Raw genomic sequence first — 14,830 nt, forward strand, 5'->3', positions numbered from 1 at the left:
TGGTCCCCAGGCTTTTTGGCACCAGGGACCAGTTTTGTGGAAGACAATTTTTCAACAGGTTGGAGGGGTGGGGATGGTTTGGGGATGAAACTGTTCCATGCTAGATCATAGGCATTAGTTAAATTCTCATAAGAAGAGCATGACCTAGATCCCTTGCATGCATAGTTCCAGTAGGGTTCCTACTCCTATAGAGAATCTAATGCTGCTGCTGATCTGACAGAGGGTGGAGCTCAGGCTGTAATGCGAGGGATGGGAAGTGGCTATAAATACAAATGAAGCTTCGCTTGCTCGCTTGCCCCCACCTCCCGCTGTGTGGCCTGGTTCCTAACAGGACATGAACCTGTATCGGTTGGTGGTCCAGGGCTTGGGAACCCTGCTTTAGGTGATTAAGTAATGAAGGTGGAGCCCTCATGGATGGGACTGGGGCCTTATAGAAGGGCTTGAGGGAGTGGGTTTGCCCTTCTGTTCTTCTGTTCTGTGAGACACAGTGTTCCTCCCCTGCAGAGGACGCAGCAGCAAGGTGCCATCTTGGAAGCAGAGACTGGGCCCTCACTGGACACCAATCCCAGCTAATTTCTGTTCTTTATAGAGGAACCAGTCTGTGGTTTTGTGTTACAGCAGCACACGTGGTTAGACTAAGACAAGTGTGTTCCAAATGTTGAATGCGACATATACTAAACAATCCCTTTTCTTGTTCATCTCCTCTTGTTTCTCGTCCTCCTCCTCCTGTTTGTTAACTCTGCAACTCTAGGCTTAGCTCATTCCCACACTAGGGATGTTCCTCCTCTGACGATGACATGATTTTCTCCTCTCTTCGACTCTGGCCTCTGCCCAAATACCTTTTCTTCAGGAAGGCCTTCCCTGATCTCACATCTCAAATGGGAGCCCCATCACTCCCCATTCCCCTTCCTCTTGTCTTATTTCCCTCACTGCTTTATCCTGCCTGACTTTACCTTGTTTTTGTTTGTTTGTCCTCCACTAGCACGGACTCCTCAGGAAGGCAGGGATTCATGTCTGTTTTGTTCACTGCCATTTCCCTAGTGGCTCATAGGGCCTGGCATAAAATAGGCATCCGAAAACTATTTGTTGAATGAATGGATTATTCTGCAAGATGAAGAGAGAGGAATTTGGAGTTTCCAGGTCAGCCCAAGAAAGAGAAGATTGGAGAAGAAGGCTATAAAATTACTGGGGGAAGAGAGGAAGGACAATGGTAAAGGAGAGAGAGAGAGACAGACAGACAAAGAGACAAGTTACTTTCTGAGACCTTTCTGAGTCTGAAGGTATGTGAGCTCAGAAATATAGGCCTCTACACAGGCTGCTAGGTTGCATCTCCAAGGAGAAAAGTACGATGTAGAATTTCAAAGCACAGGCTTTGACAACCCAGACTCAACATTTGTAAAGCACCTAACAAAACATTTGACACTTGGCAAGTGTGTATCAGAAGGCAGCCGCGAGTACGTCTCATTGACAACTACACCCCTAATGATGAAATTCACACTCATCCATTGCCTCTTTGATTTTAGCTGACTTGCAGCTGATGGCTATTTTTCAAAAGCAAACAATTTTTTTGGTTTTTGTTTTGCTTTTAAATTGTCACAGGAGGGTTAGGGTGCCCACAGGGTGATTAAAAAATGTCAAGCCAAGTACACTGTGAGCCATGTGACTCCCAAGCTGGCCTCATCGAAGGAGGATTCAAATTCAGCCACAGTGCAGGGATAAGTCACTACACTCAGGGGCCTTTGAGGTTTCTAGGATATAGTTGAAGCTGCAAGTGTTAAACCCAGGGGTGTCAAGGGTCCATGTCTCTGAGCACACAGGACAGGGTGTAGTTGTTAGTGCTGAAGCCAGTCCAGCATGACGTTTGCTAGCTCTGTGATACACAGCCTCACCTTTAGACCTCACATTCTTCCTGTGGAAAATGGGATGACAATTCCTGCTCTGTCTTTCTTACAGGTTTGGATGACCATAAAATTAAATAGGGTATGACAAAGAGCTTTGGCGACTGTGAACTACTATATAAAGCTTAGGATCGTCATGATGTCATCAGCATTGTCTGCAGGGGTGGTCTTGGCTGGCTGACTATGGGTTGCCAACCCCATGGACATCTTGGTGTCCTCCACGCCCTCTTCTCGGCGCCAGGGTAAAATGCCAATCAGTGACGTGTCCCTGTGGGACTCAAATGACACAAGATGATCACCCTCTGGAGCTCTAGCTCTGCATCCTTGGGTCAGGCCAGCAAGTGCTGCCAGATGTGCACCTCCCAGTCCAGCAGCCACTGCAAAGGCAGGAAATTAGCACCAGCTCTGAGTAAACATCTCTGTTCTTTAACTCAGCACTTTGCTATGTTAGTAATTAGCTACACTTTTCCAGGTCTAGACACCACACATGACAAGTCCCACGATCCCCAGTACCAGTGAGACAGTCACGGCCTGGGCAGGCTTCAGCCCCTCTCCTGTCCCAGCCTCAGCAGTTCTGGCAAGTTCTTAGATGGCAGCACATTCCCAGAGCCAAATGATGCATCCTGAGACAGACAGGCAGGGACGGGATGCACTGGTGTCCATGGCCTTGGCCCATGATAGCCTGCAAAGCCAGTTGCCCCTGAGAAGCAATTTTTCTTTCTCTCATTTGGATGCCTATTGGCCAGAGCTGTCCTCAAACTGCAGCAGGCAGTATCCTTGCCTTAGGACCTGCAATTTCGTGCATTTATCAGACAAATATGAACCGAGTGACTGCTATGTACTAGGTGCTCAGAATGCGTCAGTAAACAAAACAGATTTGAATTTCCCTTCCTTCATGGAACTTAAGTTCTAGTGGTGGGAGGAGGACAGAAAACAGTAAATAACTAGATTTTGAATTGTGTTAGCAGATGATAACTGATGTGGGAACTTAGCAGGTAGAAGGCAACACAAGGTCAAAGAAGCCGGGGATTCCACCTTGACTAGGGAGCTCAGGGCAGGCCTCACTGAGAAAGCACCACTTGCATGAAGGAGGTGGGAAAAGCCTTCACCTGGGGGAAGAGGCTTCCAGGCAGAGGGAACAGCCAATGCCAAGGCCCTAATGCCTTGGCCACCGCCTGGTATGTCCAAAGAACAAGGAGACCTGTGCCAGCGGCTGCAGCCAAGTGAGCCAGGGATGTAGGAATGTGTAGAGCGTGGTTCTGGGAGGTGGCAGCAGGAGAAAAGTGACTCAAAGTCAGCTAGTGGTACCATCTGGATTTGGTTTCGGGGCCTTGAAGCCTACAGAATTTGCGGACACTTTCTTAAGAATGTAAAGTTACAAAAACGAAATTAGGCACAGGGCTCTGAAAAGGCAAGCGAGGGTCCCTGAAACCTATGTTCCTTCGCTTCCCTCTAGTGGAGCCCTGGACCTGAGGACGGTGCTGGGAGGGTCCCACCCACCACAGAGCCTCCTTCCCTCCCTCCTTCCCCTCCGACGTTGCCCTTCTGTGACTTCTTTCCTCCCTCCAGACTTCCTGTGACAGTCATCTCAACCAGAGTTTGCACAGATGGACATGGGGACAGAGGGAGGAGGTGAGGGACCACAGTAAGGCCCATCCCAGGCCCACATTGGTCAACCTCCAGCCCTCAGGGACAATGCGGACAGTGGGGTGGCCGGGAAGTTCCTCCTGAGAGGGGAAGGGTGGGAATCACCCCGCCACGGAAGACATTTCCCCCTTCTTGGTTGTTCTGTTCCCACCCAGGGAAAGAAACTAACAGGGCAAGGCACACATTTACCATGAAAGCAGGCTCAGTGTCCTCTCTCAGGTCCCCACATGGTCCTTCAGGAAGTAGCTTCAAGGCACTGGGGCCCCAGGGAGATGAGCAGTGAGACTCTCTCTCAATGTGGCTGGGCGAGTTCCACTCAGGGAGGCCCAGACTCTGCTTCAGAAACCTGGAAGGAGTTTGCAGGGGAGTGGAGCAGACAGGGAGAGGAAATAAAAGGAATTATCCTCTGAGCCCAGTTATTAAATATCAGCAGAGGGGAAAGAAATTCAGAGTAGGTAGGAAACTCAGGCTAGGCATGTTTCATCATGTACTTTCTCTATAGGATGTCTGCTAAGGGCCTGGTTAACCACAAACCATGCATTTTTCCCTCCCTCCCTCCCTCCCTCCCTTCTTTCCTTCCTTCCTTCCTTCCTTCCTTCCTTCCTTCCTTCCTTCCTTCCTTCCTTCCTTCCTTTCTTCCTTTCTTCCCTCCTCCCTTCCTTCTTTCCCTCTCTTCCTCTCTTCCTCCCTTGTTTTGTTTCTTCTTTAGGGAGAAAATATGCCATTCAAAAGTGCCCAGTGTGTGCACACACTCTCTTTTTCTTTTTTTAAAATTTAGCCTTGACTTGAAATTCAGAGTATGCATATTTTTTAAAAATTGTGATAATTTTTTTAAAAAGATGCCAGCTGCTAATTCCACCTAGGTAGAGACATTTAAACAAGTTTGGCTATAATACAGGAATTTTGATGAATTTGTTTAAATGAGATTCTCATTATAATACAATCCCTTGCTGTCTGGAAGAAATAAGTCAGTCTAGAAACATTTACAGAACAGCTGCTATATGCAGGGTTTTTTTTTAGGTCTCGTGGGGTGTTCAAGAATGTTGATTCCAAAGTCTCACTCCTCCAGGGGTGTCCTGTAGTCAAGAGGTTGATGCTGATGCCTGTGGAAAGAGCGGCTGAAGATGGCTTCTCAGGCTTTCATCTTGACCCCCTCCTCTTACTTCACACTCGCCCTGGGCTCCAGCCTCAGCACCCAAGACGTCAACCACCTCCCACCAGGCTTGCGATGCCAAATCTTTATCTCTAGCCTGACTCCCAGCACCTTCCAGTTGTCTGCCCAGAGTGGAGACTGGCTGGCTCCAGTTCCCTTTCCAACAGCAGCCAGGGTGGCCTGCCTCAAACACACACATCTGGCCACAGCACTCGCCCATGCCCGCGTAGGAGCTGGCCCTGGTCACCGTCATCCACGTCAGAGATCACAAACATTTGGAAATGTAACTTGTTTTTCAAATAAATGTTATATTCAAAACCAATAGAAGAAACAGATGAAAAGTTATCTTATTGGTAGATATGTACTTTATAGGCACACATTGTTATAAAGCCAGTCACTCTGAACAATGTGAGTATTTTAAGAAGTGTAAACATTTGACATTCATGGTCATGGGTACAGTTGCAGTTTTATGTCAGCCTTGGTATTCAATTTATTCCTGCATTTGTTTCTATTGTCCAATGTTGAGAAAGTTCAATTCACAGAAGTAGGTCATAAAATTGTTTTGCTTTACTTTATTTTTAATTTTTAAACAGCTTGCCTTGAAATCTCAGGATGCGCTCAATTAAACAGACCCAATACCTTAAATGTGGAGTAGGAGGAAAATTTGATTCTAAGTTGAATCATTAACAATATTTAAGTGCTTTTACTCCCTGTGTTAAATGTAAAAGTCAAATCAAAAGCAACCCAGCCTCAGGACAGGTGCTCGTGTGATACGATCCTGACTGCACAACTCACCATTATGCAGTGGGAGGGATCATGATCACCTAGGTTTTGCCTGTGTGAATTTGGTTGAGTGTGACTCAGTTTACCATAGTAGTATGCTTGTACAAATTGAGAGGACATGCATGGACCTGGATTTTAAGAAATCACCTATATAGAGCTACAATCTTACTAATCAGTGACACCTCTGTTAAACATTCAAAGTTATGAATGAAACTAGCAGAAAAGATAAATTTTTCAGACTATCTCAAAGAGAATTTTCCTGGCAACATGAGTTAATACGTTGGTGGTCTCCAACATGTTACAATGTTTTGATACAAAGCCCATGTGACTATGTTGTTGTAAAATCACAGTTGATTTTTTAAATGATTTAAAGTACATATTTTGGGTAGCTTTTAAAAAAGTATTTATTTAATTTTAACAGGATTTATTGGTTTTCTTTGATTGCCTCTGGTCAAGCTTTGGAAGTTATTTTATTTTTTTAAATAGAAAATTCATGGAAATGGTGCAAAAGCCAAAAGGTGAAAACAACAAAAAAAGTATATTTTGTGACAAATAAGTCTCCTCCCTCAGCCCTGTTCCCAAGAAATGTTTTTCTTCCCAGAAGCCACACCACATTTATCAGTTTCTTTGAATCCTACCAGAGATAGTCTATGCCTCTGTGTGTGTGTGTGTGTGTGTCTTAGCTTGGGTTGCCCCAGGAACAGACTTTGACACAGGATTTAAATGCAAGCAGCTCATCTAAGAGGTGCTCTCAGGAAACACCTTGTAGGAAGGTGAGGACAAAAGATGGGAAAGGGAAGGTAGCCAATGGAGGAAAATTGATCGAGTAAATTACCGCTGTGGACAACCAGAGCTAACCCCACTGGGGAGCTCTGAGAGCCAGCATAGGACCTGTGGCTCAGAGTTATTTCTCCCAAGGGGAAATGGAGCTGGAATTTTATAACCAACTCCGTTGTCTGAGAGCTGTGGGGTGTGGGCAACCAGCCATGTGGTCAGGCACAGTGGACTCTGTCTGTCAAAGAAAACTCAGTCAAAGCAATGCAAGGGCTGGCAGTTTGAAGTGGGCTGGTGTGTAATGCAATGTCAAGGAGCAGGAAGTATGGGCAGGGTACAAACAGCATCTGCTACAATATTATCTGAAACACATTTTAATGAAATTAGCACCAAACATGTGCAGTAACTCATGGCCTAGCCCCATGAATGCCAGGCTTCCATAGAGACTGGTCTGAAGACCGTTGTCATTTTTGGCATGGCAAACAAAACCTTCTGGGGTTGATTCTTTTGGTTACTTCTGGTTCCTTTTCCATTTTGATCTCAGTCAAGTTTTTGCCCCAGTAATACAAATGACTTGTGCTTGCAGGTCCCCAGACAATCCCGGTGTGCACACTTCCCTGCTTCTGTTCATGATGTTCTCTGAACCTGGGATCACCTTTCCCCTTCCTCTTACCTGCCCGATCCTACTTGTCCTCCCAGATTCAGGTGAGTTGGAAAGAATAAAACTGGCCTTATGGAGTTGTAGAAGCCTCAGTGAGAGGATGTGTATAATATTCAGCATGGTGTCTGGCACAGAACTCAGTAGTGGTCATCTGCCTGCCTGTCCATCTCCCCATCTGTCTGATAACTTGGGAGCCCACCCCAATGTTCCCAGACTATACCGGGATTCCTCTCTTCTGTGCCATCCTAGCACTGTAGGCACACCCATAGGAATGATCTGCTTGTCTGTCTCCCCCGATTGTGCCGGAAGCTTCTTTGGGACAGGAAGCAGACTTTGCTAATCTCTGAACCCCCATTGCTGGTACAGTGCCCAGCACACAGTATGGCTTAGTGAATGCCTGGATAGAATTCAACTGAGTGCACCACACAGTAACAATTCTTTGAGGTGTTTGTGCAAATTCTGAAGAAGGAAAAATCACTGCACATAGGGTGGCTCATGAAGGTGTTTTTAGATGGGCCTCTATAAGAGACACACATATAAAGATTGCTTCCTTCTTCTTATTAGAAGAGCGAGCCTTGTTGACCTATGACTTTTTTGCATGCTAGATTGCATGCAAGATTGTTTTGCTCGTTACTTTCTCTCTCTCTCTCTCTTTTTAATGGGTAGTCAGTCCACAAATATTTTCTGAGTCCCTACTATATATTGGACACTACTCTAGGGGATGGGGATACAGTGGTGCACATGACAGAAGGAGATCCTGTCTCAAGGAGCTTCCACTTTCTTGGAAAGTACAGAGTGGAATGTTCATTTGGACTGGCCTGCTGCTGCCAGGAGGATCTGAAGAATCTGGAACAAGTGGGGCTCCTCAGGGCCTGGCTGATGGATACATCAGACAGTTTTAGGTAAAGACGCAGGGGCAAAGATTCCAATTTGAGGCAAGCACCAAAGGAGATCAAGGACAGCTATCATTTAGAAACATACTGAGCACTCAGCTGTGGCCAGAATATGGAGGGCATAAAGAGATATAAGCCTCAGTCCCTGTAAAGATTTGCTGTCTACAATGGGAGAATAGAGTTAAGTCTCAGTTATTGTGAGTGGATTAACAACTTGATGACTATCCAGGTAATGAATAATTATAGATTCAAAGGAAGGTACAAAAAGTAGTTTAGAGGGGACTGTGTACTCTTCACCCAATTTTCCCCAATATCACAGCCAGACAGTTGACAGTAGTATAATACACACACCTTATTTAAAGTTCACTAGTTTTGCATCTGATTTTATACATTCTTATCACATGTAAATTCATGTAACAACCACCATAATCAAGACACAGAACTGTTCTAGCACTACAGAGATATCTCTCATGCTATGCCTTTGTAGTCACACCCCCAATTCCCTACTCCCTAGCCCCTGGCTACTGTTGAGTGTTGAGAGTTCATGTATTTTAGATATGAGTCCTTTGTCATATGTGTGTTTTGCAAATATTTTCTAGTAGTCTATAGCATGTCTTTTCATCTCTTTAATAGTCTTTCACAGAGCAAAATTTTAAAATTTAAATGAAGTACAACTTAATGGATTTTTTCTTTTGATGATTGTGCTTTTAGTGTCATGTCTAAGAACTCTTCACCTTGCCCTAGCTCCTAAAGATTTTCTCTTATGTTTTCTAAAAGTTTTATAGTTTTACATTTTACATTTAAATCTATAAGGAATTTTGAATTACTTTTGTATAAGATAGGAGATATAGATTGAAGTTCATTTTTTTCTTTCTTTTTGCCTAAGGATGTCCAACTTTTCCAGCACTGTCTGTTTAAAAGGCTATTCTTCCTCCATTGACGATCAGTTGACTGTACTTTTGTGGATTTAATTCTGGCTTTTCTATTCAATTTCATTGATCTATCTGTTCCTTCACTAATATACATCGTCTCTATTGTTTGTTGCTATGAAGTAAATCTTAATCAGATAGAGTGATTCCTCCCATTTAATTCTTTCAGGAAATTGTTTCAATTATTCTAATCCATTGCCTTTCCACATAACTTTTATAATAATCTTGTCTAAGTCTTCAAAAAAACCTTGCTGGAGTTTTGATAAGAATTGTGTTAAAGTAATAAGTCAATTTCAGGAGAATTGTGTTAAACTAATAAATCAATTTCAGGAGAATTGGCATCTTCACTATGTTGAATCTGCCAATCCATAAACACAATATGTTTTTCCATTTATTTACTTCTTCTTTAATTTCTTTCATCATCATTTTGAAGTTTTCAGCAGTCCTGTACATGTTTTGTTGGTTATACTTACATATTTTTTATTTTGAGGAGGTGATAATGTAAATGAATACTGTGTTTTAAATTTTGGTTTCCACACAGTCATTCATAGTATACAGAAATACAATTGATTTTTGTATATTGATCTTGTATTCTGCAACTGTGGTAAACCCAACTATTAGTTCTATGAGGGTTTTCTTTGCTTGATTTTTGGTTTTTAGATTCTTTGGGATTTTCTACACCAGACATTATGTCATTGGCAAATAAACAGTTTTAGTTCTTCCTTTCAAACTTTAGGCCTTATGGGTTATCAACTCTGAGGACCATCCAGGAAAAAAAGATTATTTAACCCCCAAGTACTCTTTCCCCACTCATTTCTGGATTATTTTCCCATTGTCCACAGTGCACTTGGGGAATACAGACTCACTCTTACATTAGATCAAGCAGCTATTATTAGGGAAAACATCTGGAAGGAATAAGATACATTCCAGAGCAAAGGAGGGAGGATCAGGGACTTTTCACATCATGCCTCCTCCATGAGCAAGGGTCAGTGAAGGGTGACTCTGTGTACTGTTTGTTCCCTTAGGTGAGGCCACCCAGGCCTCAGGCCTGACCTTCTCAAAGCCCAGCCAGGGCAATGAGTGACTCCTTTTTCAGCACTGGCCGAGGTCAGGGCCTCCTGAGGAAGGCTGGGAACAAGGACTGACCCCTGCTGGGTCTGAGGAAAGAATGAGATGAGGCCTTCTGAAAGCTGGGGAGCATTTAGAGGGGTTTTCAGTGGGTGAGTGTGGGCCATTGCTGCTTCTTTTGCCTCTGAGCTGAGAAATCAGCTCCTAGGGGTCTTGCAGGATGTGGATTTAGTTGTGGTTTACCTGCCCTGCTTCCCAGCAGTAACAACACTGGGAAGTGAAAGGAGAACTGTGTCCTTGACACCACCAGGGACACAGCAGGGAGTGAGAATCGGAGGGAGGATAATGCCTTCAGTTTCGTTTAGTTGTCTTTCAGCTAGCAAGATACATGAAACTGAAGAAACAGTAATATACCATATATTTCAAAAAGAAAAACCAAACCAAGGCTAGATGTGTGGACCCAAGTTATGCATGGAGATGTATAAGCAATGCTGTGTGAGTGAAGGGATCCAGTATAATTAAATCTCTATGTACCCAAACTACTGGGAGTTTTAAAAATCACGGTACTATTTACTTTTATGATAAAGTGATAAAAGTGCTGGGCATTTTTTATGATAAGGTGCTGGGCAATTCATCACTGGAATATACTGAAACATTATACTGTATACAACGCATGTTCAGCACATTTGTTAAAGGCAGATATGTTTAAAGAAGTTGAAACAAGGGGAATGCAATTCTCCCTGATACATCCTTGGCTGTGGAGACACTTATTTCATCTAGAATAATATTTTTGTCTACTTTCTGTAAAGCAAGAGGTGAAAATACTTTCTTTTTGTTTTTAAAGTTAAGACTATCTTGAAAATGGCAACTTGGAAGAAACCTTATAGGTAAAATTTAGTTAATCGGTGTAATAAGTTCCTATGGTTTCTCTGGTCTATTCCATACCATACACAACTTAATAGCCATTCTAGCAGTGTTATAACAACACTGTTTTAACAACTTCAGAAGTAACTCCACTGATGGGTGTAGCCAAGAGAGTTTTATCTGAACTCCAGATCCTGGCAGTATAAGACTTTTCAAGCAAAATGCAGTCGGTGCCTTAGCTTCATGGAGTGCAAGCCTCATCTCCTACACTGCATGTGGATTTCCATCCCTCTAGGTCTCCATTCACTGGTGTCCACAGCACACTAACCCCCTCTCACTGTTCACCCCAATACTGACCTTTCGATGTCAAGTAGACACTCCCGCTCTCTCCAGGAAAACCTCCAGGAGTCACCAGATATCAGGATGAGGTACGGGGACTCCAGATGTCTAGGAGGAGAAGGCAGTCTTTTCTTGATCCAGGGCTCTTCCTTAGGTCAGCCTGAACTGCCCGGCATTCCTGTACGCTTTTTCTCCATGCCCAGGAGTCCCTGCCCCAACTTTTATCGTTGCATCTTCTGTTATCTTTTTTCTTTTTGGTTTCTCATATTCCCTGAACCATCCTAGGGACCAATAGGAAATTCTCCCTTGTCTGTGATGCCATTTGTAGTGCTTCTGAGGTAAGAAGGAGCTGCAACTGCCCTCTGAATCTCAGCTCAGAGGATCCCACATAACCTGTATCTGCCAACATCTCCCTTTGCATTTCATGATGAAGAGCACTGGCCTGTGGGAGGTTTGATTGACACATACCTTTGATACCCTTTGCCTGGGCCATGTCTCCAGCCCTCTACAGCTAGGGCTGCCTCTGCAGAAGGATGGAGTTTTCATCTCTAATTGTGAAAGAGCTTTTAAAGGCAAGCTGGCCACAGTAATAAGCACGTAATCTGGAAGAAATCTCCTGTTCAATGGTGGATCTGAAGTTCCTTTTTTTTTTTTTGGTTGGGGCTTATAAACCTTCATTTGTAAAAGTTAATCATGGCATTCTTCTCAGGACCAGTAAGAGGTGATTTCAAAAGAGTATATGAAAATGATGTGAGCATTGGCTAACATGGGAGAAGGCCCAAACTCAAAAGGATAAGATCCTGAGTTAAGTGACACAAAAATTGAGTTCTAACAGGTGAGCAGGAGTTGACCCTGAAGATTAGGGTAGAGGAGGGCTTTGGGGGCAGAGGAAATGTTTGTGCAAAGGCAGGAAGACACATAAGAGCATGGCAGGCCAAGCAGCATTCTGGGTCCAGCCCAACTAGAGTACAGAGTAAATTATGGGGAGTGGAAAAAGACGTTGGAAACGTGTTAGGGTTCTCCAGAGAACTTGAAGGAATGGGATGAAACTGGCTCATGCAATTATGGAGATGGGAAAGTCCCAAGATCTGCACGGTGAGTCTGCAAGCTAGAGAACCAGGAAAGACTATGGTTTAGTTCCAGTCTGTGTCCAAAGGCCTGAGAAGCAGGAAAGCTGATGGTGTTTGTTCATATCTGAAAGCCAACAGGCTTGAGACCAAGGAAGAGCTGATGTTTCAGTTCAAGACCGAAGGCAGGAAAAAAGCTGATGTTCCAGTTCAAAGGCAATTAGGCAGAAAGAATTTCCTTCTACTCAGAGAAGGGTTAGCCTTTTGTTCTATTTGGTCCTTCAGCTGACTGGATGAGGCCCATCCACATTAGAGAGGGCAATCTGCTTTACATAGTCTACCAACTTAAATGCTTATCTCATCCAAATCACCCTCACGGAAATACCCAAATGATGTTTGTCCAAATATCTGGGCACCCCATTGTCCAGTCAAGTTGATGTATAAGTTAACCATCATGGAATCATAGGCATGGAACAGTAAGAGGCCATTTCAAAAGAGTGTAATGTTCTGGGGCCAATTGTGATTACTTTCTCAAAGAGGATCAAGTTTCTTACTTGCTAGTTCAAGGGGTGGTATGCTGAGGAAATGTTTCTTACCCACTTTTAAAATCTGAATATTTTCTTACAATAATGGCTACCACTTACTGTGTATGTACTATGTGCTGGCTGTTCAGCAAACATCTCACTTAATCCTTTTTTTTTTTAAACTGGGTCTCACTCTTGCCCACCCTGGAGTGCAGTAGTGTGATCCTAGCTTGTTGCAGCCTTGAACTCTTGGGCTCAAGGGATTGCCCTGCCTCAGCCTCCTGAGTAGCTGTGACTACAGGTGTGCATTATCATGCCTGGCTAATGTTTTTTTTTTGAGAGAGAGATGGGGTCTTGCTATGTTGCCCAGGCTGGTCTTGAACTCCCGACCTCAAGTGATCTGCGTGCCTCAGACTCTCAAAAGTGCTGGGATTACAGGTGTGAGCCACTGTGCCCCACCATGTCACTTAATCCTATCACTAATCCTGCCCCCTACTGGGTTTACTGTCAAAGGAAGGGTTATTAGTGCCATCTATATGTGAAGAAACCAAGGCTCAAAGAGCTGTATGCTCACCAATGTTTACAGTGCCTGTAACACAGTAGGTATTCAATAAATATTTGTTAAATGATTTTAAGCTTCTAGTGAGTGTTGAAGTTAGATTTCAAAAGCAGATCATTTGACTCTAAAACCAATGGACTTTAGAAGAAGCTAGTGAGCACAGGCAAGGAAGAAAATATGTGACTTGGAGTTTGGGTAGTCAGACCTCTGACATTTTATCTGACTTCTCCCTGAGGTAGGCCAAGATGACTGAGCCTGAAAAAATTCTGATAATTCCAACAAAGTCTGTCAGCATTTAGCACAGCTTCTTGAAAGTGACCTTGAGCAATTAAATCATGCATATTGGCAGACATTAGTTCTGGTTCTGGTTGACTCAAAAATTCAACAGCCCCATTTATGGCATGCTTTTAAGTATGATTCTTTTCCCTGTTACTAATTCGTACTCAAAATTTCTCAGCAATAGCTAAAAAGATGGGGGATAATGTATGTTTCAAAGTTGCTTCATCTCTTCTAATGAACAATGTTTAGCTAGGGAGGGTATTGGTGAGGAAGAACGGCTGGTTATTGATTTCACAGAAATTATGTTGTCCAGTCTCAATAAGACATTCATCAAGGGGCTAAGTCTCTTCCTAGTAATTTATTAGTTATATATGGAAGCATGTTAAGTCTTGGAGGTCTCAGGGCAGCACTTGATGTTTCTCAGTGGTGACTCATGACATAGAAAGATACCTTAATCACTCTTTGAGGTTCTTCCCAACTTTTAACTTAGGGGCAGCTTTATACCAGGAGCCCCGGACTTGAGCATTCCTTACTGTTTTTCTTCCCTCCCTTCCCTGCTCCTTCCCAAGGCTATGGAGAAACTGTTTTTCATTGTCAAAGAAAATGTGTAGATGATTTATTTATTGACACATTGTCATTGTACATATTAATGGGGTGTTGGGATTCACTCAGGATGATGGCAGAAATATTAAAGGGAAATATTAGGGAAAGTCATAGGAAATAGTCATGAATCTTTTGGAAGGCTGAAAGGTTACATAGCTTGTAATAACTGAACAGGCTGAAGGCAGCCTGTTACCTCAGAGCATTAAGTCATAGGGTAAATACTAGTAACAATAGAGGTTTCCCCAATTAAGTCTGTTTACCCTACCTCCTTTAACTAACCTTTGAGCCAGATGGCCCTCTGTGAGGGAGGTCGACCAGGGAAATTGCCCCCTAATGGTATTTACTTTAGACCGTGGTACCTGAGCTTTAATCATTCGTAGAACTACTCTCTTAACAATGTTAATTATCCACAAGTGTGTTTCCTCAAAGCTTCTATTATTAATTGTATACTAAATAAATGCCTGGAGTGCAAGCTGCTCAGGGCCGACCGCAGTGACAAACCTCTCGGTGTGCAGGCGGTCGGACGCTCAGCTGGACTGGCAAAGCAGAATATCTGTGCGTCAGTGTACGTTTTATTCATCCGTCGTTTGGGTCAGGGTCTGCGGGCAGACCCCCACAGCTAATGCCCTTGTGTGAGGAGCAATACCTCACACAATACTCCAAAAAATACTCAACCTCACTAACCATCAGGGAAATACAATCAACACCATAATGGGATACCACCTCATTCTACAATTTGATTTTTCAAAAAATATATATATTTATGTATATCACACTATATATATTTTT

General features: G+C 43.4%; 1 long non-coding RNA gene across 2 annotated transcripts in view; it reads left to right on the forward strand.

Moving 5' to 3' along the window:
* Positions 1 to 14,830, forward strand: part of LOC103784411 (uncharacterized) — a 155,193-nt gene that overhangs the window by 107,654 nt on the left and 32,709 nt on the right. Inside the window, exon 2 of one of the 2 annotated variants that reach the window (XR_001338421.4) lies at positions 6,842 to 6,960. The exons of the other annotated variant lie outside the window; for it this stretch is intronic. This is a non-coding gene — a long non-coding RNA (uncharacterized LOC103784411). The remainder of the gene's footprint in view (positions 1 to 6,841; positions 6,961 to 14,830) is intronic. 2 annotated transcript variants of the gene reach the window in all.

Source organism: Pan paniscus, chromosome 1 (assembly GCF_029289425.2).
Source record: "Pan paniscus chromosome 1, NHGRI_mPanPan1-v2.0_pri, whole genome shotgun sequence".
NCBI classification, from domain to species: domain Eukaryota; kingdom Metazoa; phylum Chordata; class Mammalia; order Primates; family Hominidae; genus Pan; species Pan paniscus.